The 27,250-nt window shown below is 38.6% G+C and overlaps 1 long non-coding RNA gene across 2 annotated transcripts; it reads right to left on the bottom strand.

Moving 5' to 3' along the window:
• Nucleotides 1-1,920: 1,920 nt before the first annotated feature.
• On the bottom strand, nt 1,921-15,020 carry LOC114013112 (uncharacterized). 2 transcript variants are annotated; one of them, XR_003555971.2, is made up of 4 exons: nt 14,917-15,020; nt 7,460-7,593; nt 5,271-5,526; nt 1,921-2,993 (listed from the first exon to the last, which is right to left on the bottom strand). It is a non-coding gene; the product is annotated as an uncharacterized LOC114013112 (long non-coding RNA). The 2 variants fall into 2 exon arrangements; XR_008747423.1 differs by lacking the exon at nt 1,921-2,993 and having other exon boundaries at nt 4,164-5,526.
• Nucleotides 15,021-27,250: the final 12,230 nt, after the last annotated feature.

Raw genomic sequence — 27,250 nt, 5'->3', positions numbered from 1 at the left:
AAATATCAGTGTGTTCTTTTACTGTGCTGTTGAAACTGCTGAACGGTTTGAAGGATCTGCTTTCAGATCTGAGCTTTAGATACACATTAATACTTCGTAGCATGCAATTTAGCTATTCATCCAGATTTATCTTGAAGCAGCTTAAAATCTCAGTAGGCTTTTGTTTAATACAGTGACGGAACATAGTTCTTTGTGTATCTGAAGTGATACATATAGCTTCAAGCAGTTAATAAGATGAGAGGCATTTTGCAGTGATACTTTAATTTCAAACAATATATTAGATATAATTGGCATTTTTGGAAACCATCTGGTTGATACTTTTTAAAGGTGAAAAGAAATACATGTGAATTGGCAAACAAAACAGATCAGTACCTCTGAGTAGTTCTACTGTATCAGAAAATAGCGGGTAATCAGATACTAGAAAAAAAGGAAAACAAAGAAAACACAATGTGATGCATCAAGAAGAAGCAGAAAAAGGAGTGAGGAATGCAATGCAGGAATACGTTCAAAAACCCTTAAAAATCCTATTACATCAAACTGCCACTATATCTTCCACGATGAACTACAATGAAGTAGATAACGTATCTTGTTACAGATTCTGTTAAGCCATAGGACCCTTTGGATATGTTAATAATTAACATCTGTTGTCAACCATTGTACCTAATCACCATGGGCAAGGTTCTCCTCCCTGCATGACAGAGGCAGACTATGATATTCTGCTTTTTCTTAGTGACTGACCACATCGCTTTATGCAGAACTCCTGCTGAGATGTAATTAATGGGAAATCTGCATGTGCAGAAAGAGCAGAACACAGCTAGATTGGCAGTACAGTGCTGACTGAGAGTTTTGACTTACCTTTGACTACTTTTCTGTCAGATACGCTTTTCCTGGCTGCCTTAATGCCCTACTGTGTATACAGATTGCACTTTCAGAGCAGTTGAGCAGCCTTCTCAGACATACAGAGAGACTAATGATAGCCCACTACCTCATTTAAAGATGCAGAACAGATCGGCTCTTGTTTTGTAGACAACAGGAATGCAAAAATGTGTTGTCAGAGCTTGTTAATTGACTCCTTGTATACAGAGAAACTGCCAAATACAATGGACCTAGAGAACCACCATCAATATAAGGTAAATGGAAAAAGGACAATTTAAGATCCTGAAGCAGTTCTTAACAAAACGGAGTCTCAAAGATTCTCGCAGTTGCAGTAATAGTGGAAGTTTGGAGGAGCTGCTCTAATTATCCTCTCCATTTCTGAATCCATCTTGTCCTGAGAAGTTACAAGATGTATCCAGACTAGAGGAATATTGGATGCATTCAAGTAGCTCTGTGCCCTTTAAGTGCAGCTGGTACAGAGAAATGGGGATTTGTAAGTCAAAGACCTGACCTTTCATATCCATGTGTTCAAGAAAGAGTTTTAATAGAAATCAGAAATCTTGTGCCAGAACAATCTGAAGTAATGAGATTTTCCTTTAATCTTCATTAGGATTCATTACACAGATAATGCACGATTCGTTGCATAGATAATGCATAATCTAATTAGTTAAGATAATGCTCAAAACTCTCTAGTAGGAGGTGCTTAAGTTGGTAAGTAACTTTCACAAATTTAAGTAAATTTGTTAGTTACAATTGGCTGCTGCTGCAGGTGTCACTGTGCTGACGTACTGTGAGCTTCAAGCATTCCCTGTGCTCCTACCAGACTGGTCTTGGTTGCACAGAATAATTCAGTCTCCAAGACTATCACTTTTCTCTCTCCCACTAATTGTGATAAAATACCAACTTTCAATGATAACTGTTTTAACTAAGACACTATAGTATCAAGTCTGATATCCAGAAGCTAGACAGTGTGCACAGTCCCATTTTTGAGAAGCAGTGTTACCTTCATCCCTGAAACATGTAGTCAAATACCTCTCTTTGTTCTTGACTCATGATCGAGAATAAGTTGGGGCTGAGAATCCTCAGTTTGAGTTTGCCTTTGTGCATAGGCTGTTCTGATATCATCTAAAGAACCGAGACCCCTTCCCGCGTTTCATACAGATACAATGAAAATGTCATTTTCTTCTGTTGCTTGTTAGCTCATGCAGGAGTTGCATCCAGACTTCTGCTGCCTTGGCTGTAGGAAGGATGCTAAGAGCTGAAACTGTCACTGAAGCCCACAGAGATGCATTTTTTTGTTGCTCAGAAAGGAGGCACATCAAATATGGAAATATTGTCTGACCTGACAATGAATCCTATTTAAGAAACAGAAAATGTGCTGGATAATATATGCAGACACCTCTGTCATGAAGCTTCATGTGGTTTCACACCCAATTATGTGTGACCACCTTTGGTTACCATAGCAATTTTCTCTTAATTAGAAACTCACCCTCTGCTCATGGCCTGTTTGTGCTAAAGCATGAAATTCTGCTCCACACTTAGGCACTTTATTTGTTTATATATTAACTGTAACTTACTGTGTCAAATTACTTCTTTATGCAGCAGTACTCTGTTTCTTTGACTCAGACATTGATTGGACTTGTAAAATTCTTCAGCATATCCTTGACCCACTTTCAGTCTGTGTATGATCAGCAGAAAATGCCAAGAGAGAAGGCAGTGGTGGTTTAGGTATTAATATACGTAATAATATGATCAGTGGGGTGGAGGCAGCTCTCTTTCTGCTACTCTGCGGTGCTTAGAGCAGGATTCTGTGAAACCTTCAGCCTGCATTCAGGCTCAAGTTGTTTCTATAACAACTTCAAAAGAAAGGAGCCTCTGCCCATATAAAAGTTGAATGAAGTTGGTTGTATTTGTGTCCACCATAAGGTAGACAAAGAAACACCGCAGGGTTTTTGATGACAGATACAGGAGATGTATTCCTGATCTTATGAAAATAAGGAGGATGAGAGCAAGTTACCTTCAATGTTGAAGCCAGTTCTAAAAGTTGGGCATCAGATCTGCTTGGGACACAAGCTCAAAAGCAAAGGTTATAATCCTAAGTGCTTCCTCCTGTAATTCTGGGGAGAACAGAGACTCATAATTCTTGGGGTCCAGTCCAAGACTGTAGAATCACAAATCTTTATGGTTTCTGATATAAGTGTAGAACCTACAAGTATAAACACCTCCTGCTAAGATAAAACTATTACCTCCCCAAACAAAATGCTGAAGCATGGACAATTTCTTTTGAGGGAATGGGACAATGAATTCAGAAATGAACATGAAATATTCAGCTTAAAAGATTACCCCATCTGCTGTCTTTCACAAAGATCTCTTTTGTATGTCATGACATACAGTGAGAGAGGCTAGCTTTAGCATTTATGTAAACTCATCAGTCAGGTTGGAGGCCAGTGCAATGTGGAGTTTTCACGTACTGTGCACTGTGAAGCTCATATAAATGCTAATATCATATCTTACTAATATATCTCATGCTGGATAGCAGAAGCAAGAGTAATCTTACTTTTTACAACATAGCACGTTGCACCGTGTCTCTGGATTCTTGTTTAACATACATTTCTGTGTACTCCCCACAAATGTCGCTGTTACATATGAGCAGGACCAGTCAAACAACAGCAAAAGAAATCCAAACCAATTTCAGCCTTGTGGTCACTTTATAGAGGTTAGGAGATGTCAGCTGGGTGATAGCTGAGCTCTCTCATCTTTTCTTTTTTTACTTAATGCTTCTTAGCATTTTTTTTTAATTTAATTTTTCGCTTAAAGCAGCTTAGGCTTAAATCAGATATGGAAACTCAAATATTGGATTCAGGACTGAAATGCAATTGTTACTTCTTTTGAACAGGCCTCACAGACAAAAATGGTGGTTTTAATTTAATCTCTCTGAAAACATTCCTTAAACAAATAATAAATAGTTCTTAAGAAGCACAAGTAAATTGGGCAATAAGCATGTATCTTTAATTACAATTTTAGCCTTGACAATTGTTCTTGAGTCAGCTCTACAGCATTATTACCATAAGAAAACCAGCCTATTTTAAAATTTTATGTCACAGTGCAATTGATTAAGGTAAAAAGAGATTATCCAGCAGTCAAAAGCTTAACTGAGTACTAAGGAGAGAAGTCAGCATGTATACATGTAAGTTTGCCAACATTCCCAGTATAAAACAAATGACTCGTTATATGGTATCTCTGTTGTGCCTGGATTCTGATTTTCTATGAGTCATCTCTTGATTTACTGAAATAGAATGAGTAAGAGAGTCAAATTATAGGCAAAAGAAGTCTGCAAGCTGCGTAACGTCCAACACTTACAGAGAAGAATGATTACTCAACTCCCCTGTGCTCTTTATTGGCTCTGAATTTCACATCAGATCCCTCCTGCCATTGGACTTCTACAGGGAGGAGTTTTATAAAAACCTCATGAATAACCAAGGTCAGTCTTCAGCACTGCACAGACTGTAACAGTCTCTCTTCTTTCTGATTACCCTTCTCTATTGAATTTGTATTCGTCTATAACTGTAAAATGGCACCACACATTAACACTATAAAGGCATATAGCACGTCTATATAATGAAGGGTGTAAAAGCAGTTTTCTATTACCACATTAAGCTGGTATTGGATTTTGTATTATGAATTATCATCTTATTGCACATATTGCTAAACAGCAATGTAATGTTCAATTTAGACATAATGTGAGTGAATTTTAAGCATCTGAATAAGGGAAGAGAGGTGAAAGAGGAGGAGGGAGGATGTCTAATCTTTTTAGTTTTTTAGGTTGCCTTCAATATATAGCATCTTACAATTGTCATACAGAAGTTTTTTTCTCAGAGAGGTAAAAACCTGTTCAGTACATTTGACTATAGCTGTCATCAGGGACAGTTTGAAAAATCCTTAATTGCAACATTCAGAAAAAGAAACAGCAACAGTGTCCCACAGAGAAGTGTCAAACATGAGAATCCTCTGGCTGTGCAAGGGCCGACCACATACAGATGCAGTTCTAAAGCAGTATAAAGCTGTACTACAGAGACATATTCTTAAGGCTGAAGCTCTTCCTTGAGATTCATTCTTTTTAAATTATTTAGAATATAAGGATCATCAATAAAATATCAAATAAGTTATCTGTTCAAGATGAGAACTAACATATAAATGGTATTCCTAAGGTTGTAGTTTTATAGTATTTAGTTCAAGATAAGCTAGTGTGAAAAGTAATTTTTAAAAATAAGTTAATAATTTGCCTTTGCTTTGGTTTGTAAAATCTTTGTCTATTTATGTTTCAGCTGTTCATTGTTATATAACTGTTCCCCATGGTCTATGAAAATCAGGTTCAGTCTGAGGTTAAATTGTACCTTGTCAAAGCAGGGATGTGACCCAGTATGAATGACTTGTATGACTCCATTTGTTTTCATGCTTTGTAAATCTTTTGACTCTGTATATATGCATGCGTAGGAAGAGGAGAACAGATGTGAGGGAAAGGTCAGGGATGCTGTGAGGTCTGTGAGGCTTTCCTTGTACTTCCATTAGATTTAGATGCCTCCTTTAGATGTATCCTTCGATACATAAAAACATTCCTCCGTGAACATTAATGTTGTTTCAAAGTGTAAACTAGAAAAGGAAGGAAAAGTACAAATCAGGTAACATGCACATAGCAAATGATATCGAAAGCCAGCATTGACCCATTGTCAGTGTAATATTCAGCTGACAAGAAGGTTCCCTCACATATAGACACCAATTCTATATCCGTATCAAAGAATAGAGTATCTGAAACAACAGTGAAACTGGAAAACTGAAACAATTTGTGTGACTGCATGTGTGTACACATCACACACATATGCAAAAGATCTATCCTTAACACTAACGCAACATCATATATTTAAGAATAGAGTTTATAAATTACATGTTCTAGATGAAAGAAAATAAATGTTATTGATTCTTTTTATATTTGGGGAGTTAGGGTGTTAACTGTGCCAGGTTACAAGGGGAGTCAGTGATATAATCATGTCCCTACATGGTCCAGTACAATACCAGGCAAGAGATCTGAATTTGATCTCTAAAGCAGTATAGCTCAGGGACATCCTGTCACAGCTTTTTTGCTTCCAGTGCTAAGGATAACTAGAACATTTTCCCTCTGAAGCAGATCTGCCATCAGTTCCCTCATGTAGAAATGGAAGGCACGAATTCTACAGACTCCTTCATTCTTCTCTTCCTCCCAAAGAAGTGAGTTAGAAGTTCCTTGAGGCTATGTGTTTGTATGTGTAGTGTCTCTCGTGTGCCTTACCTGCCTTTGTTAAAATATTTGGGGGTGACAGAAATGATTTAGTTTCCTATAAATACCTATGATGGAAATGGATGGTGGGAAGCAAGTCTTTCTTTCTAAAGGAATTCTTCATACCTGCTTGTGTTTTTGAAACAGTAAGTTTATCTTCTGTATATATTAGACTACAGTACAACTGTTCTAAACATTCAGGGCTCTTCAACTTCTAGTGATTGTTGGAATGACTCTCTTTTCTTTATCTCTATCATTACATTATTACTCACAAAGCATCATCTATATGAGAGGCATTTGCTTAAAAACAAACATCTTCCTCAACCAAAGGATTTCGCACTGTAGAAAAGCAGCTCTTCCGACATGGTTTGATATGACCATTAAAGTCTTGGGTGCTAGTAACATTCTCTGCTGAGAGATCTTGGCTTCTGTTACTCAATCAGAATTGCACCTTTTGATTTACATTGATAATAATAATGGCGTTCAGCATTTATGGAGTTCTTTGCATTCCACTGGAGCACACAGTTTTAGTAAATCTAAATTACAAAGTCTTGCCAATGCACTAGACAACAGAGGGAAAAAAATGCTTCTTTGTGGCTGTATATCTTTTGTTGGATTTTAGTAAGGTAAATGGTGTCGAGTTTGACATTATAACAAATGGTCAGCCTTTGAACAGTTCAAGCTATTATGTTCTATTACCTATAAACAAGGGATAAACAGTGATCATTTTCCCATTAAAGGTGGGTTAGCTGAGGCTGTAATGAAGTACATGGTATTTTAAGATCAATGCCACCATAGATTAACTGTACCATATATTGAGAAACATTGAGAACAATTCTCTGATGACAAGTACACAGGAAACACTAAGGGCTGAGCCTACAGCTCCTCCCCATAGGCTACCTCACAGGAAAAAAAAGCCAGAGCAGCTTTGTCCAAGGCATATCCCAAGGTGACTCTTTGGCTGCTGTGACTCCTGCTCTCTGAGTTCTTTTTGTCTCCTTTTTGTTATCTCCCTTTTGCCTGTAGGTTAGAGCTTTACAAACACTTTCAATTAAAGAAAAAAAGGAGCAAACAAACAAAAAAAAGTGTGATGCAATTGACTACCTTTATTCTGGTGTCAAAAGATTTCCCAGCGTCAAAATTTATTTTCATGTTTCTTTATGTGTTTTAGACTTATTTCTCTGTATCTGGCAAATGTAGATGCTAGTGGATCATTTTGGAACTGGGTATTGTCTGATGCTTTTCTCCCTTTGGTGTCTGGTTTGTGCTTACCTTGCTCGTATTTTCCTCTGTTTCGGGCTTGCATTACACAGCTTGGAAAGCAATTTGTCTGGCCTGCTCACTGGCAGAGCAGCAGTGCATACTTGCTGTCTAGCAGTTGGCAAGGCATCTCAAGGATACCTGTTCTGGAAGGAAACAGAAAAGGTTGTTATTGTATCCTTTGAAAGGAAAGCTGGTATCAAACAAATGTTTGCATGGTGCTGTCTTTTTGTGCTAGTGCAAGAAAGCAAAAATGTGCTTAAACACAGACAATGAGTAGGAGAGAGACTGCCATAGACTACAGCTGGACACAGGCAGTTGAGGAAGCGTTGTTTTGGAGGGAAAAGGGAAAAGACATTGTATGGGTAAGTCATGGAACAAATGACAATATAGCCCAAAGTTAATAAAATAAGGTCACCCCCCACCTCTTCAAGAGTATGTTCATTATGAACCTATATGCCAGTTTTCCCTATCTTATTCTCAAGGAAACAGCAAATTTTGATGGATGGAGAGAAGAGCCTACTTTTGACCTAATGAAAACTGAAATACAATTGAGATTAAGCTTGAACATTCCAGGAACATTTAATTGGAAATGGCAACTGGGGAGCATTTGGAGAGCCACAGTTGTTGCTTATGTGATGTTTGCTTGTTTGCACATCAGAGATCTCATAATAGTTGATTAGCGGAAAGATGGAAATAAAGACATCTTTCACTTTTCTGTAACAAAATTGTGCTTGAAAAGAGAGGCACTCCAATTTTCACTGGTGAAATCTGGGCAAACTTATTTCTTCTGCAATAGGCAGCTGGCAGAAAGGATTTCCAAGGTATTCCCAAGGAGTTTTGGGAACCAACTCATGTTCCAAGGTTAAGCACACCTCACTTAGTGGTTACATACACCCTGTGCTGCACGGCAGCATGACATGAATGGCATGAAAAAAGTAACTCGGAGAGAAAAGTTGTTTATTCAGCAGTCATACAATTTGAGCGTAGAGGCCACTGGCATAAATAAATGAAGGCAATTTACATATGTACATAAGGAACATGGTACGAGATTCCCGTTTGTAAAGCAGTGTAATGTACTACAGAGGCTTTTAGTGTGAAAGAAAGGCATCAGAAGCAATTCTGAAATGTATAAAGCTGACTGATTGTGTATAATGCTCCCCCAAAAATAGCCACAGGAGAAAACAAGGCATCAGTAAAGGGTATTGTAAAAAATATTAAAGCAGCGTACTAACAGAAAACCTGTTGTGCATTTTGTCCAATATTTATAAAAGGCCTTACGCTCCAGAATTACATTCAAGCAGTAAAACTGTGGGACTTCATTGTCTCCCATTGAAGTAACCTTTCTAATTTAAGATACATTAAACCCCTCCAAAAAACTTTTCAGGATTCAGGTATTATTCAGATAGTGAGTTATACTTGAAAGCATTCATAAACTGCATGAAGCAAAATGGACTTTGCTTCATTAAGAGAAATGGATGCTTTTCCCCAGGAAGAACTATATAACAATAAGAATAATCATACAGTTCCACTCCCCCTTAATACATATTTTTGTATGCCCCAGGTCACCTTATAAATGCAATTAACATGGTACTAGTTGTTGACAGAGATTTATAAAATGAGCTCCATTATTTATTTCTTATGGTGCTGGTGAAAAGCACATATAATGGTTTCTGCTTGAGATTCTTGCATTTTTATCTTTATGAAATAGTGTTTTTTGCTTTTCATATTAAGCAAAATGGCCTACTTAATTTTGAGGGAAGTTTTCAGCAAGTAAAATAGATGCATTCAACAGTCTTGTAAATTCTGTAAGATTCAAACATGTCACAAAAAGTCCATGTTATAAAAATACAAAACAGATATATACTATAGAAAATATGGCTTAAAGTGTTTAGTTTCTAATGTTGGGAAATACAAATCAGATATATCTTGTCCAATACGCAAGATGTTTTAATCATATCAAGAACTCTAGCTTCTTGCTAATAAAAACTTGATCTATAATTAATTTTTAGTAAAGCCACATAATGTGTATATTAATATTTTAATATAGTAAGTGCTTGGAGAAACAAAGGAATGCAAGTCTGGTAGGTAAAGATAGGAGATACTACACTTGATGGCCAGATCTTAGCTCCCCTTGGGGTCCTGATTTTGTAGTCCATTAAGCACATTCTAAAGTTTTTTTCCTATGGAGGAAGGTACTTAAACTCTACCTGAACTTTAAGATAATAACTTTCACGTTTTTTCCAAGCATGGTTCCTCTTCCAAATTTTTGACTCATTTGAGTACAGGATTATCTGGCTAGTGAAGTAATGGATCCATTTCCAGGCAGTAAGAGAGGAGCTAATGAGCCAGGTTCACCTAGACACAGATGTGTGTTTCTACCCCTCCTCCCCTTGCACCCAATTTGATTTTACACCCAGTGAAATTTAATTAACTATCCAAAGACCAAGGCAACACTAAGACTAAGGCAAGACAAGATGGTAGATTTGATGGCCTTTGTACTGCCAGGAAAACTTCCGTAAGGGACTAGAAGTCGCAGTAGTAGCCACAGTGGAGGAGCCACATGTCTGGCATTTGACATAACTATTTGAGTTACAACTTGAGTTACAAACTCAGAAAATGCCATAGTTGAGTGACTCAAAAGAGAACTCTAGGAGTCCTCAGGACAAGATAGGCATGTTCTAATTATGGCTAGTCTGCATAAAAATTGAAGAAAACTGAACTGTAGAATTCAATCAGTCTGTTGTGTAAACCAAAAGTTGCCTTGAGCAAAATCACTAGAATAATTTCCACATTAGGGAGCTTACGCTATAATTTAGCAAAGTTAAAATTCATGTAATCCTATCATTCTTTATAAAATACTGGAATTAATATTGTTTAAGAAAATAAAAAGTTAATCAGTATCACACCTACAAAAATTAATACTATTCCCAGAAACAAGATCAGCCAAAGGCAGCATGTACATCTTAATCAGGGAACACAAAAGCAAGAGCTCTGGGGGGAACCTGGAGTGGTTGTCTAGGAAACAACAACAAAAAAAACCATCTATGAATACTGCAGTTAATAAGTAGTCAAGGTTCACACAGACAGTGCAATTTTGCAAGGAGCAAATTCTGAGAATTAGAATTTCCTTTGAGAATTCCCAAATAACAAAGTTTTTGAAATGTCGCATAATTCAGACAAACAGGTATGATTCTACAAGCAAAAAGACCTGCAGCATTGTGGATAGTCTAAGCCAGGCACCATACCTTGCATTCAAATTCTGCATTTTTAGGAGTGGCTGTTTTTTCTCAAACTATCTTCATGTCCACAGGTTAATAAACACCAATGAGAGTCTGACACTGACATTTATTGTAGGTGTTAAATCTGTGCACAATACTTGTACGACAACATTGAAAGCCACCAGTACTTTCCAGTTGTAACATGTTGGTGGGATAAAGTACTGGCAAAACACAATTAAAATGTATGGATTTGCTTGGTTTTTGATTTCATGCATATCTTAGTTTTCTGCAGATCTGGAATACTGGACAATTGTGACACACTATATCCCTTTGTATCAATCAGATGCCTTTGGATTTGGTTCCAATCAATTATTGGTTTTACTTGTGAAAGGCAAATTGAAAGTTCATGAACAAAACCTGAATCTGCAAATTGTCTTACCATCCTGGATTATCTGCAGTGTCCAGGAGGCAGCACTGAAGGATGAACTTTGTAAATTGCCAGGTTGAACAAGGAAAAAGCGTAGCGTTTGGGGTTTTTTTGCCCCCTTCCAATTTGCAGCAGGTCAGTATTACAGGAAGTGGAGAAACTGTAAGTGTTATTGATTGCAACGTTTTTCCTGTCATCATCTTTGACAGGTATTTTGGATCAAGGGTATCAGTACCTGAAAAGTCTCTTGATGGTAGCCAAGAAACAGTTACCTATGTAATATTACAGACACAGAGTGTGGTCTTCTTTCTGAACAGCGGGTGAGAGTGTTATCTCTGCAGTGCAGGAGGAAAGGCCATTATGATAATGCCAGTTTCCCTCACCTGTCTGCTGTCATCCTCCTGAATTTCATCTCCTCCTGGTTACCTGTTGACCACCTCACTCTCATGGAGATAGATATTAAGCAGGGCTGAAATCTGAATGCAGCAACAGCAATACAGATCTGTCAGTCCTGTGGCTGGTTACAGACACTGGGACGGTGTGTTCAGAGGGCCTGTTAGCAGTGATTTTGAGTGAGCTGAGGCATTCCTGCAGGGACACAGGTGGCATTTGGCTAGTGTGAAGGTGGAAGCTCCTTCCAGCCCTGATACCCTCAGGCAGCCAAGCCTTCCCTCAGGTGTCTGAAGGTGGCCATGTACCCTTCACTTGCTCTTTTCCAGTCAAAATCAAAGTTTCAGGCTTTGTTGACAAGCTACCCTCCCTACGCAAACCATATGCCACCTCTCTGCAGCAGAGGGATTTTCTCCTCTGAGGGGTCACCTCAGCTCCTAGCCACCACCGCTGGCTGCCAGTCAGGGTTTCTGTGGAAACTTTTCCTTATTCATCAATCTAAAGTCTTCCTATACTTTCTTCCCATGTGGTGCCCTTCTCTAGCAACGTTCTCTAAATTAAAACTTGACTTTGTTTTAACCCCGGTTGAATACGTGCTCCACACCTCAGCCCTTCACAGCGCCTGCCGCCATTTTGCGCGCCCAGCACTCCCCGCCCCGCCCAGGCGCGGCTGCTTTAACGTGTGCGCCCCGCCGGATGGAGCGGGCGGGTGGCCGAGCGCCTGGCGGCTGTAGCGGCTGCTCCGGCTGCTCTGTAAGTACCTCCAGAAAAAATTGCTTACCACAGATTTCTGAAGCAGCCTCCTCAGAGCGCCTGCCCTGGTGGCATAGAGGGGTGCCCGCATTTCCCTGCCAACTGGCCTGGTTTGAGGCCGGCGGTGCCCTGGGCTCCCTCCACAGGTGGCCCAGGTTTCTTTCACAAACCGCTGTTCCCCGCGCCCGGTGGCAGCCGGCCCTGCACGAATCCCCGAGGGGGTCAGCCGGAGGCTTCTAGAACCTCCCCCGCTGCGGGTGCTGCAGGGGCACCACCCGCCATGCCTGCTGGTGGTGCGGCCCACCATCCCCTCACTGCTTCTGCCCTGCAGGGCATTCATATGCTTGGGGTTTTTTATTTTTTTTTTTTTAAAAGAGCTTCTAGCCTGAGCTCTTGTGTTGCCCTAAGGTGACCCCCACAGGGGCTATGGAGCTATACATGGGAGAATGTATTCTGGGAACAAGTGAACCTGTTGATCTGTGCCCGGTGTGTCCTGCGCCCAGTGTGCTGCTGCAGCCCAGTGTGGGCAGCGGTTTGGCTTTGGAGAAAGGTACCAGATGTTTAATGTCTGTCTGTTCAGTGGGAAATGCCACAGGGCTCTTCAGTGCTCAACCCTTTACGGTATTTCCCTTATAGTTGCCTTGCTTCTTTTGCTCTTACTTTGCGAACAAAATAGGAAGGAACTCGTGAATTAATAGAGGAGGAGGTGTTAAAATTTAAATGATTTTTTGGGTAGTATTTACTCAATGTGCAACACTTGTCACTGAGGGAGGTAGCATAGTTACTCATAAAAGAGAAATCCTGTGACTTGATGTGAGAATTAGTGAGGTAGAAGGTCCTGGAGGACACGTGCAGTTTTCATCACCTCAGGGAGATGAGCAGAGTTACCCTTTGTACTCTGCTTTCTCTGATAATGTCATTAGTTCATTTGCAAAGGGTTCATTTCTTTTTACAAAAGTCCACAGCAAAATACTTGAATTAACTTCATAATTAAGTTTTTGAAACTTACAGTCATTACTAATTTTTAAACTTATGTTTGTGCTATTGATGGAAATCCTCAAAAAGCTTGGAAACCTTGCAAACTTCTGAGCTGTTCAAAATTAAGCTAGAAATCTTTGTCCTTTTCCTTTCTATCCAGCCCATGTTATAGACCGGATGCTCTTATGTCTTTGAGTGTATTCATTTCTCCCTTGGTGCTTTACTTCAGCAGCACTCCCCTGTCAAATTAATCTAAAATAAAGTTTGCAACCATATATCTGAAGTTTGCAGGCTCAGAAAGTACTTGATTTGTGGTGTGGGACAGGATTCAATTCAGTTTTCATTTTTAATACAAGTTTAGGTAACAGCCCTTCATAATTCTTTAGCCAATTACATCTTACCTGCTTGCAGACTGCATATCATATGTGGTTTCATATAATTGTATAGTGCCCCATCAAGCTGGTAAATACAATTGTCCTAAACTATTGATGGAGTAGAGAAAGACAAACAGACATGAATAACTGTCCTGGTGTGACAGATGGGACTGCAGTAGGAGTATGGTCTTTATGTTTCAGTTGAACTAATACGATATGGATCAACATTAGAAAATAAGCCCACTAATGTTGTGGATAAAGAGGGAGTCATTGGCAGGGCAAAGAAAAGAATTTATGAATACAGTTTCCAAATCCTTCACTCTAACCACTAAACCCTGTTGTCATTAAGATCTTACAAATAGAGCGTATTGTTATTCCTGAGCTGTGATAGGGTATTTTTACATCATACGATGTATTATGGAAGATACTGACAAAGCAGAATTTCTTAAAGGAATGACAAGTTATCATGCGAAGCCTGCTTTATTTACAGTGTCTGTGACTCAGTGGACTGATGACACTGCCATTTGTTGGATTTTGTAAGTGGAAAAGTCTACAAAGACCCTAAAGTCTCTAGCTTCCCAGTCACGTAGAGAGTGCTACCTGGTAATAGGAAGTTATGTAACTACATAAGCACATAATTTTTTACACAGCCCTGGAAGCAATATTTCCCCGTTGTCAATTTTGTGTACCCGTTTCTTCATTGGGGTGAGTGAAATATGCATCAGATACAGTTAAATATACACTTGGTCTGTGAAATTCTATAGGAGAAATACTGGGAGAAGTCTGACCCTGACCTTCTTTCATCATGAAGGGTTTTGGACAGCTTCTGTCTTTGAATAAGGAATACAGAATTCCTCTGAACACGAAGTAAGTGAAAAATAATCTCTGTTCAGACTACCAGGAGTTACTCAATTAGTTCTTAAAACATGTCAGAGAACAGAACTCTCCAGTGTCTGCAGTAAAATGGCCTAGAACATCCTTTATAGCTTGTTATTTTCTGGTGATCTGCAGCATAATAGCTGTGGAACAAGAAGATCCCGTGTGGTTCAGCTTCCTGGTGCCTGTTAATAGTGGTGATATAAAAAAAACATTGCGCCAAAACAAACAAACAAGCATCCCCCATTCCTGTGCTAATTAGTGAGTGTTACGGTTTAACCCCAGCTGGCAACTACATACTACACAGCTGCTTGCTCATTTCCCCCCCAGTGGGATGGGGAAGAGAATCGGAAGGGTAAAAGTGAGAAAACTCATGGGTTGAGATAAAGACAGTTTAACAGGCAAAGCAAAAGCCACACACAAATAAAGCAAAACAAGGAATTCATTCACCATTTCCCATTGGCAGGTAGGTCTTCAGCCATCTCCAGGAAAGCAGGGATCCATCACATGTAATGGTTACTTGGGAAGACAGGCACCGTAACTCTGAATGTCCCCTGCTTCCTTCTTCCACAGATTTATACACTGAGTGTGACATCGTATGGTATGGAAAGTCCCTTTGGTCAGTTGGGGTCAGCTGTCCCAGCTGTGTTCCCTCCTCCAAACTGGTGTGGCAGGGATCAGAAGAGGCCTTGACTCAGTGTAAGCACTGCTTAGCAATAACTAAAACATCCCTGTGTGATGTTTCTAGCCCAAATCAAAAAGATAGCCCAACAGTAGCTGCTGCGAAGAAAATTGACTCTATCCCAGCCAAAACCAGAACAGTGAGTGGCATACTGCAGAACAGCGAGGTAACTATGGCTGTTTTAGTTAAGAAGAAATTGTGGTGAGCATGCAGAAAAGTCAGATAGGGAGATAACCCTCACATGAAACTAAATATTGCATTTAGAAAAGATATGGTGAGTACAATATTAGTGTCTGTTGCTTTTAGATGTGGGAGGATAATTCATCCGTTATGATTCAGGGAGCAGAGGCAGTCACAGGCCATATTTTCTCATTGAGTATTGATGGGGTGTATTTGTACACATTGGTTGCAAGTGTTTTGGATCATTATAGCTACGCCTCTTGTGAAGTGTAGGTGTTTGCATTCCCGACTTTCACAGAGCTGTGAGGGCTTGGAAAAAAAATGTCTCTGAGCTAGCATGTGTTGAATGTGCATGTGTACAGCTTTCTTTAGCAGAACCAGGAATCTTTGCCAAGCTCTTGGGTAATGAATGAGCTTGATGAAAGTAGAGGATGTAAAGGTTAAACAGAAGAAGGAAGGTAGATCAGTGCGTGTTTCTTGAAGGTTAGCTGTAGGGACGTTCAGAGATTCAAGCATTAGTCATGGGGTTCTGTGCATCTTTGTCATGGGCAATTACTGGGTACATCACTGCTACCTTTGCAGTGCTCTTCCTTCTCAGTAACCCAGGACTGTGTGTCTGTTTTTGTCCTCATTCTCCTCTGTGAAGATAAAGGTTGTTCCCTTCCTATGAAGACTGAGGAAAGGGTAATTTTCCCTCTGTTTTTTCTTCTGTAAGGCTAAATCAGAGACACTGGGATAACTCCTCTGTAGGAGACACAGCTCCACTTCTTATTTCCACACTTTCTATACATAGAAAATCCACTTTCCTGTTTCTCTGGGGGCTTGGGAAGGTTGCTTTAGTGTTTGAAAATGAAGTGTCATTTTCTTTTCCTTGTGAGAGCACCCAACATGATCTTTTGGCAGCAGTGGGAAGGAGAGCTGTGCTGTAGAACATTCCGGGCAGGCATCATAGCCTCCTGATGAACGTTTCCTACGTTTTTGAGTCAACAGCACTATTCAGGATCATTGCCTGGACCCTAGGCTTGCTTGATTTCATACCTGGAGAGTGACTTTTCAAATTGGTTCTATAGTTACCTAGCATCAATCTTTAAAAGATGGGGCATAAACAGAAGCAGACCTGCTGTCCCTTGTCTGTTACTGTCAGAAAAAAGCTTTAGGTAGACCATGGAGACCAGGAATTGTAATTAAATTTGGTGGGTTTTCCAAGTTCTTTAGCTTTTATAGTTACTTAGGTGATTCTTACTGAAGAAGTCTCTAGACTTTCATCCTGTTGTAGGGTTTATCTTCCACGTGTTTGGAGTCAAGTGTGAGTGGCATTTCACAAGTATGCATGTTGTTAGCCTTTGGACACCATGTTTTTAGACTTTTCATTCTTGCTGTGATTAGTTGTAGTGGAGATTTGGTTCTCATTCCTTTTTGCTGTCTCTTCTGAAGAGCTTTGATGTACTATTTCTGCAGTCTTTGTCACATTGGTCTTTTCTTACAGTAGGAGTTTTTTCCAAGCAGTTCTGGAATAGCTAATACTGATTTAATTCTGACACTGTTGGTAGTGGACACCTTGTTTAGATGGATTATTTGATCATAAAGCTGCAGACCAGAAATAGTCACATATTATTTCTTATTAAAGTAGTTCAGGTCTTCATAGGGTTGGTTTTTGGTTTGGTTCGGTTTTTTTGTTGTTTTTTTTTTTTTAACGTGCACACACTTCCAAACATCAAGTTTTCTAAACTATGAACTGTACAGGTTAGCAGGCTTTCTGTTATCTCTGTTTGCTTGTTTTTCAACAGTAAATAGTGAACTAAATATTAAACTGGAAGTGGAAAACAAAAATTGTAAAGGGAGAATTTGTGGTGCAAACTCTGGCTTTTGGGGAGGTGGAAGGAAAAAGGGAAGAAAATAAAATACTCAGATTTCCCAAATGTACATTTAATCCACTTCTTGTCTGTTTGAATGTATTGTACAATGTAAATCTCTATTACCTCATATTCCTTTGCCTTTCCAGCTGCCTTGCTTTTTATGACACATGCTGGATTCAAATGAAGAGTAAGCTTTGTGACTCCTCTAATCTTCTATTTCATATTTGCATATAAACAGTAAGTATAGAGCCCCAAAAGGAATGCAAATATTGCATCTCTGTCGTAATTAGTATTAAGATGTCTAAGAAAAAGGGAAAATGGATTTACAGTTTACTATAAAACATTTTATCAAAACAGCTATTTATCATTACAGATATTAATTCAAAGTTGTAGTCAGCTGAGTGGTGTTTTTGGAGATTGCATAGTAGGGATGAAAAGAAATAAGCCTTTCTTTTGTCATAAGCTTCCCTTATGACAAAAATGGACTGTCTTGCTTTGTACTGTAGTCTACTAAGATATCAAATCGGATTTTCTTATTCATCTGTGTAGCAGTTATACTATAAAATCTTTTCATCCGTTTCACAGACCTGTTAGTAACAAAAAAATGTTTATATGCTTAATACTACAAGGAAGGCTGTCTCACAGCTCCTGTTCTCAGAATGATCTAGGGTCAAGGAGACTCTTGATGTGTTCTTAACATTATTTCCGTAATCTTTGATTGCTTTGCAAGTTTATGTAAATCTTACTTGGGTTTCCCTGTTTTTATAAAAAGAATCTCATCTTCAAGAAACTTCATATTCTCTTACAAATTTATTTTAAGATGAAGTAACAAAAATGAGGTGTCTTCCTCAAGGAATTTCCTTTCATTAAAAAAAAAATTCTTACAAGAATGACTTTTTGATAGGCTTTTCCCCAAGGCTTGTTAGCTGTACAGAAATCTGAGTAGGTCTGATTATCCTATGAGAACTGTGTTTCATGTCTTAGATTTCCCAAACCGCTTACTGCCTATGACAGACCTTTCAGACTTTGCATCTTGTAATATTTTTGTGGTGAAGTGTACTGGGAAAATATTCCTGCAAGATAAATTTCTTTTACGCAACTTCAGTACATGCTTACTGGTCAGTACAGTAAGTCAATTTGGGTGCATAGATCCACCACCTGGGGCTAATGAGACCCTGCAGAGTGGGAGAGACTGTAACACCCTACTGTTCATCACTTCTCTGTCCATTCATTGGGAGTTCTGTGTTGATCATAACACCAATAGTAGCAAAAATGTGCAGAGATTCTTGTTGGATGACTATGCAGTAGCATCGCTGTCTTTGTTTTCCGTTTGTGCCACAGAGATCTCATTTTTCATGGCAGTTGTATTCAGATTTGAATGGGAGAACCTTAGCTGCACTGCAATGTCCTTGTGTTTTTTTTAAGCATCTGCATGCAGTCCTCCTCTGCTACGTGAATTCTTATGAGGAAATGGCTTCACTGTTCACTGAGTCTCTTAACTGTTGCATTTTTCTGGAAAGCGTTTTTGACATGTGGCAAGGTATGCCTAATAACAGCTAAGTGAGCTCTGCCTCTGTGTGAGGGTAGGAAGAATCATTCCATTCTGATCTTTGCATTACCTGCAGACTTCACATTGACATTTTTTTTCTTTGAAGTAGAAAGGGACCACCTGCATCTGTTAGTTTAATGACAACTTTTGGCTGCTGCAGATGGGGTGGACAGGATTTGACCTAGGAGCATATATATGTGTGTGAAAGGTCATAGAGTCTAGGGCTTGTTCTTTGGGCAGACTGCTTTACCATGTGATGAACACGTAGCCAGCCACTCTTGGTAAGTGTTGCTGCAAGTGACCCAGAACTTTTTTTGTTTCTGTTCCTTTTGTAATCAGGCAGGCAGAAACATTTGCTTTGATCAGTCATCTTTCTATATTCTTCTTCCTTTACCCTCAGGTACCAGCTTTTATCATTTCCCACAGCTCCATGCATACAAACACTATAAACAAGTAGTAAAGTGTCTGAGTCATCAGATACAGTTCCTCAGGGAGTCCTGCAGGGAGAAGTAGATCCTGATTTTTGCTGCTGTTGCTGTGCTTATGTTAAGAATCCCATGACACTGGTCTGGTACTCGTTTATAAGAAACAAATTCATAACCAGCTGAAGAAGTTCAGGAAAATCGGAGTATTTGTAATCTTCTGGTGGGTCTTACGTGCCTGCTAAACAAGAGATGCATATATAGCAGTAAGTCTTTCCTGCTGGGTTTTAAAGCAAAAGTGGGAAATAACTGCTGTCATTAACAACTACTAAATTTGCATATTTATTATATTAAGCCAATGAAGAGCAGGACTGTGAATAAACTGATGTTATAACTGACAAGGGAAGTTTTCTGGCTGGTGCCTTATGTAGAATCTTACTGCTGTGACAGTTGCTGGTTTGATGCCTTCCCAAATGCTGCATTATCAAATAGCTGAAGCATCCTCAAAGAATTCCCTCCAGATTTGATAGCTCCTGCCATAACGCTGATTATGTTTTTTGCCTCCATTTCTACTCACCGTTCTTTGTATTGGAAAACAGTATCCAAAGCCACGCATGGATGAAATATGGCAACATTCAGTGAAAGGTCTGCAATGTGTATAGAGTATCCTTCTTCCAGTCTATTACTTGCTAAAATAACCTTGCAAACTTGTAATGAATATGCATTCCAGATGTTGTTAATTATTTCTGTTGTTGAAAAAGAATTATCTAGGGGTGTAAAATAAAGTCAGCATTAACCCAGTATAATCTTAAAAAAAAGTTCTATGTCCAGAAAGCATGAAGACAGATAAAGCACACTTATAACACATTAGTGCAGCTGAAATCAGATTTAGCATCAGTATCATGTGGTCATCATAATCCTGTAAATTATTAAATCTGTTCCTGACAGTTGTCCCCTGCAGCTTGTGGCCCTGAGAAGGTGATAAGAACCTTTAAACAGGCTTGTAATAATTTTATATTGCACTGGACCTGCATTGCCCGTGGCAAGGGAATTGACTTGAAAAAAATCTAGTGAAATCCAGGACAGAGAGAAGAGGAGAAAGTAATAAATAAATCTGTTACGATATTTCTGATGTGAGTTAAAATTTACATGTGGCTAATGGAGCAAGAACTGCAATGATAGATTTCAGATGTTAAGAATTCCAAGCATTGATATTTATGTTGCTGGGAGAGGCTACCAAAGGGCATAGGTGCTTTGGTCACCCATTTGTAGTGAAGTAATTTTCAAAGGCTGGCAGTAATATGACATCTTCATGTCCACACTGCTACACACCAGATGGTCATGTTATCCATGTGGTGTGGAAAAAGTAAAGACAACTCTTTTCAAGCCTTTTGAGAGAAACATTACTCTATTACTATTATTATAATATTCATATCACAGTCTAATACAGACACCTGTTTCAGAGCTTGCTTAACCTGTAGTGCCATCATTGTCTTGTAAGAAGAGATCAGTTAAGTCCTTGCCTAATGCTGTAGTTGATAGTTACTGGTACTTAGTAGCACTAGTAGCTCCAGAAGATACATACGTACACCTGATGGGATCTTCATCTTCAGGACTGTCATCCTACTCTTGAGGCTTTTAAAAAAAATGCTGTTATTTACAAGAGTCTTCATGTGTCTGTATGTGTCTGCACTCTCCATACAGGTAAGTTTTTGATCAGTACTGAATATCCCTATGTAAATTCCCAAAAATAAATTCTTACTTATAACTGGAAAAAAAGATAAATCTAAAATACTGAAACTGTGAAATAATGTGATGTTCTGATAAAATTCAGGATTTCTCCCTGTTGTTTACCAAAAGTATTCTAACTTGGCAAAATGTATTTATTCTACATGAAATATAAAAATGCTTTTATTATGTGAAATATGCAGCATTCACTATGACTAATAAATGCCAGAAAACAAAACATAGATCTTAACAGATAGAGATGTGTCTTTGCCAATGCAGAGTGAAATCTTTGGAGGACTGTGCACAGTCTGGCTTGATATTGCAAGTGTGTGCATGCAGGCACTAGGAAGTGTTGTTGAACTGTACTGGTGAATATATGGACCATAGCTCTTTGTTTACAACCTGAGGCAAGAATTTAGCAGGGAGACCATTAAGGAATAAATTGCCTTACAATAATAAGTAGCTTATTGATTGTTACAAGCATTTTTAATGAGGATAGTGGAAAGAAGACAAGAATGATATGTATTGAGATTACTCTTAAGCTTTTGCTTAAGTTTGCTCTGTTTGAATTCCTGGTAGTAAAAAGACAGCATTGGCTTTAGGATCATTGTTAATGAAGCAGGGTAAAATGGAAGAGATAGGAAAGAGTAAAATTCAGATCTAAAAGTTACAATCTCAAATATTATATTGGGCCACATATCTTTAATGGATGACAGAAAATTAAGGCTTTTGAAGTGTGATACTATGCAATCATGAATTTGAGTTATAGCTCAGTAAAAAGTTTTTGTATACATTTTGGAATTTTATGTGTGTTTGGTACTGCTGTCAGTGCTATATCTTTTGTATTTTTTAACTCTGTGTTTGCACAGCAACTAATTTTTGTCGAGGTAGTACTCCTATATTAATGATTCTGCATTTGATTAAATACCTCAAGCTCCTTGACTTCTGAGCGCAAAGCTTCTGAGAACAGAAATAGCCCAAGTACTGCATTAGAAACAGGCTGAGCTTGACATGGCAGAATAAACTTTTTAAATGTATGGATAGCACTGCATTATTAACTAGGAACGTGTTCATCTCAGTAAAGGTCTCAGGATACTAACTAAGTTTGATTAGGCAGAAGAAGTCTTAACCAATATTCAGTTGGTGCTTGTCTTCCAAGGGCAACCTGCTGGTACTTCAAGAGCATCTTAAAAACATCTCTGGAGTTAAGACTAAAGTAAAACAGCTATGGAATGTTTATCCATCATGCTGGATTTCAGAAATAAGTGTGAGGAATTCCAAAAATACAATTAGTAGTATCTAAAGAGAGTAAGTGTATGATATGCCTTGACAGCAGATCCAGCAGGTGAGAAATGTTTATTGAACTAGAAAATCATTGAGCATAAGGATATCCTTCTTGCTTCTATTAAATTTGACATGAGTGTTTGCAAGCAAGTTAATTGACACTGCCAAACCAAAACATGTAAAAATGAGTTAATCCCCAAAATTGGGATCAACTCAACATTTTAAAGAATGTTCTTGGTGTTTTTTTCCTTTTTTTGAGGGGGATATGAACTAATGTGCTGCAGATAGATGATCTTTGTCATTTGTTTTAGGTTATTTTCAGCCAATTTAGGGATCAGAAATGTTAAAATACAAAAGCTGAGATTCTTAAATTATTACAAAGAAACACATTAAGAAAATGCCCCCCAACAGAACAGGTCTTGACATATGTGTTTATTGGTTAGCAATGGCTGGCACTCAACCAATTGGTTTACTTTTGATCCTTTTATAACCTATACTTTGGTAATGTATTTAAGCTAATGTTTTTTCTTTTTCTAGACTATACTATTCAACCATTGTTCAAAAAAGTAATTTCTTTCGTTTTGCATCTCTGGTAATGAAAATTACCCTGGGAAGAGTGTGTCAAGGAGCAAGGTCTGGGAATCTCAGCTATAAATCTGGGTTGATATCAGGGATTTTTAGTAGTACACTACATGTGGGCAGGCACACTGTAGAATGATGCTATTTTCCTGTGGCTTACTTCTCTATGACTTTGGAATTTATGTGAAACAGGTAAACAATTATTTGTTTGGGTTTTGATGGGTTTTTAAAAATTTTTTATTTATATAAAAAAAAGATCCATTATCTTTCATTTCTCTTTTTGCACGTGTATGTTTTGTTTCTGACAGATTTATTAGGGAAGAAAGCAAGTCAGAATCTCGTAAGGTATACACTCAGTGGAATCTGGTTCAAGCTGTAGTGAATAGATACAACAAAGCACTTTTTCCAGAAATGTCATTTTGACAAAAAGATTTGGCAGCCAAAATTTTGTACGTCTACTATATTAGGCTTCGAGGAGGTGAACTACAAAAGCACATCCTTTTTTTTGTTTTTTGTTTTTTGTTTGTTTTTTTTTTTAAGTTAATTAATGCATGGATTCCTGCATTCTAGAAGTTGAAAACCATGGACGTACAAAAGCTGTGATCAGTAGATCAGACTGGCATTCTCTTTGAACAAATAAGAAAGACAGGTGTTACTGATATGAATAAAAATAACTTGCTAACAAATAGATTCTTGCAAAATAACATTGTCCCCATTTGTTCCAAAGGCTTAAAGCTCTGTTTTCAAGTGGAATGGAATTTTCAGAGTACAATTCTAGGTTATTGTAGATGTTGGGACTTCTGTTGTTTGTGTGACATTTTGTTCCAAGTTTGCCAGCTTAAAGACCAATAAACGAATGGCTGCAAAACAGCATGGCTACCCAGGGTGTGAAACCAGTTTGGCGAGCCCTTTGGTATCATTATATTTTCTTCAACAAAAACGCAAGGGTAAGTGGAACTGCCATCAGAGGGTGCCAAAATAAGATTTTATTTTTCATAAATATTTTATGCTAAGTGTCAGGGGAAGAAGTTATGTACTTATTTCAACTTAAGTACATACTTTGAGCAGGGTTTGGACATATGTCCTCCAGAGGTCTCTTTCAAAATAAAATTTTCTCTGTTTCAGTGCTTTATGTGTCAACAGAGTGTATGAAACAAAGTAAAATCATGTTCCTGATATCTTTGCAGACAACAATATGCACAAATAGGAGTATTAGGGAGTGTTCTGTTGCCTCCAGAATACCTCTTTATTTGCACATAAACTTATCAGAACTCATTAACACATCGGAACAGTTCATGGAGGATCCAAAGAGGACACACATAGGTCACACTTCATCGTATATGGCTTTAAGCTGAAAGAGGGTAGATTTAGACGAGCTATTAGGAAGAAATTCTTCACTGTGAGGGTGGTGAGGCGCTGGCCCAGGCTGCCCAGAGCAGCTGTGGGTGCCCCATCCCTGGCAGTGCCCAAGGCCAGGCTGGATGGGGCTGGGAGCAGCCTGGGCTGGGGGGAGGTGTCCCTGCCCGTGGCAGGGGGGTTGGAACTAGGTGATCTTTAAGCTCCCTTCCAACTCAAACCAGTCTGATTCTGTATAGCTACCAACAATTTTGGTGGGTTGTGCAGGCTTTCACTCATTTGTTAATTTAGCCTTTTCAGGGTCTTCCCAGTCCCATAGCTGTTTAAACAAGTGTATTATTGGCATTCATCTGCTTCATCACTTACTCCTAGACCATGGAAAGATACAATCCTGGGCACTTCTGCTCTACCTGCTGATGGGCTTTGATAAAACCTTCTCTTGGTAGTTGACGTCCCTTAGAATGCCTTGCTTGCTGAAGGACTTGTCACAGCGTATGTGAGTCTGGAATTGGAAGTTTTATCATCATTTATCTTGGATAGGAGCATGCATCTTGGAGCCTGAAAGTCTTGGGATGGGTTTTTCTTTGGCTTGTTTCTAATGAAATTCAGAAAAATGAAGTGACTGGCAAGCTATTTACTTACTTGACACTTGGCATGCATACGAATATTTTACTGAATAGCAATGTGAAGGATGGTGTAGCCAGTCGCCATGTGACATATTTCTCTAGTTTGTATATGAATATGAAATTATGTCAATGAGCTGAGGTTACTTCTTTTTCTCCAACATATCAATAAATAGAAGTATTACATGTGCTTAGAGCTTTAATGTGATTAATGTCTCCACAGGATACCAGGATTTAATGTGTTGCATAGAAAGTTTAACATACAGTAGTATGCTCTTGCTTACCGTATTTGTAACCACTTCTGGTGTGAAAACTTGATCTGACTCTAAAAATAACATAAATTTTGTTTGTAAAAGTATTCACTGATTGTTATGAAGGAGGTTTCACAGTCAGTGAGGAACATTGTAGAAGCGTAATTAGTTGGATGATAATCTAGCATATTCAGGTAGAAACTAAACTTATTGGTGTGTCCAAAACAAGTCTGCCTGCCTTAATCTGTGTTTCATATAATTGTTACGACAAGGAAAGTAACCCAGTTTGATTTTAGTGTCCAAGAAGCCAAGAGAAATTGTCATTATTTTAAATGAAGAGTAGTTCAAATCAATGATGTAATATCAAAGCAGGGCCTTGTTGTATTATTCTAGCCTCATTTTTTCAGAATCCTAAGTAGTAAAAGTTCCCAGGAAATCTGTAATATAGTTGTGATCATAAGCAGTCTTTAAATTGGATTAGAAGTGAAGTTCCAGATTAATGTGTCCTATTGCATCCCTTTGGCTTCTTTTTTCCATATTCTGTTCTGATAGCACTATATACTGACAATTCTTGTATAAACAAAGGAGAAAGCTATTTTGAGGGCAGTGATTAGGTTCATCCTAATGGATGGTTGCCAAAATTACTTTTACCTGAGTTCTTGCCCTGTAATTTTCAGTGAAGTCAGTGATACTGCAGGTCAGCCTCTGTTCAAATGAAAACCGGTGTCTGAGGATTGGCATTTGAAAGCAGAAATGTGTAAGTATTTTTGAAACACTTAAGTCTCTGTGCGAGCTTTTGCTTTCAGAAGTGCTACCTTTCATATGCAGATCCGTTTTCTGTCTTTGCAATATAAAAATAACCAATCTTAAAGAACTGCAGGTACTAAATGTAGTACTTAAGTTGTAATCAGCAGACAAAATAACCTGCAGTTAATCACTTTCTTTCCTGTTCCTTTGCTGTGTGGCACAACATGGTGCAGCTCTCCTTGTATTTAGAGCAGAGCACTGGACCTGCAGTAGCTTTTCAAGTGTGGCTGAGGCTGGCAGCTGTGTTAGGATATGTAGTTCAGTAGCTCTGTTTTTTAAGTTGCATGATATCATCGTTTGTTGAGACTTGTTCCCAACGAATCCTGCTTTGACTGAAGCACTCAAATGCGATGGAAGCACAGAAACTAGTAGGGATAGCTGGTGCTCACCTGACTTTAAAACCCCAGTCAGTTAGTTACTGGAAGAGAACGAAAAGAATCAAGTGTTTGTCATAGGAATTTTAAAAACAAAAAATTGTAAAAATACTTGGCAAATCTTATTTTTCCCAAGATAGGAAACAGTCTTCTACCGTTGGTCCTCCCAAAATCTTCCACTAGGTAACTGAAGCAGAAGACTAAAATTGAGGGTGGTATGTTTGATAAATAACTCCGACGGACACAGAACTAGAAAAAATTTTGTGCAAATAATCTGGACCAGCCAAATTGTTCTGCTGTCCTTTGTGAAACCCTATATACCCACTGTCCTCCAGAGGTGCTGCCTTATTTTCTCTCTCCAGCCTTCAGCTGGGATTCTGGGGTGACTGAGGGTACATTTGCTGTTAGTACAGGAAGAAAGGTGTCAGGCTACAAATTCTTAAATCTACAGTTGTGAAAAATATGTTTCCTTAAATAGGACCAAAGCTTGCACAATTCCTCTGTATGATCAGGATGTACTCTTCGACAGAGAAATGCTAACACTTCCTGTTGCTTTTAAAATCTGTGCCTTGTTTTGACTGTGGGTTTCAGTCTTTTGAACAAATGCTTTTGTTCCACAACTCACTCAATCATCCGAATTTCTTTGGTTGTATTGTACCACCTGGAAAGGAAAGGAAAGGAAATGTTAACTGAAAGTTGCTATCTGCTGGGGGTGAATTACCAGATCTGCTTTTCTTGAGGCAAACGTTGAAAAGAGCTTGTTACAATTTGTAGCTCGTTGACAACTTTAATCAATACTGGTGTGCAAGGCTTTCAGTTGGACCTTTCTGCAAAGTTCATTCAAAGTGTGATAGCTGATATGAGATGTCTCTGGTGTATGCTGTGCTAGATGGCAATGTTGAAGGGAATCTGGCTTAAAGCAGACACTGGTGTGTTTAAAAAAATGTATGTGTTGAACATAAGTATGAAAAGGATTTTTTCTCATGCTTTCTTCCTCCATATGCATACATTTTCAAAATAAATTTCCGTTCCTCTCGAGATGGAGAGTGCTCTGTGTTGTGTGGCAGTGATAAAGAGGAATAGTGATCATTCT

The sequence above is a fragment of the Falco peregrinus genome, chromosome 5 (genome assembly GCF_023634155.1).
Source record: "Falco peregrinus isolate bFalPer1 chromosome 5, bFalPer1.pri, whole genome shotgun sequence".
NCBI classification, from domain to species: Eukaryota; Metazoa; Chordata; class Aves; order Falconiformes; family Falconidae; genus Falco; species Falco peregrinus.
This window is presented reverse-complemented; position numbering and strand designations above follow the sequence as displayed.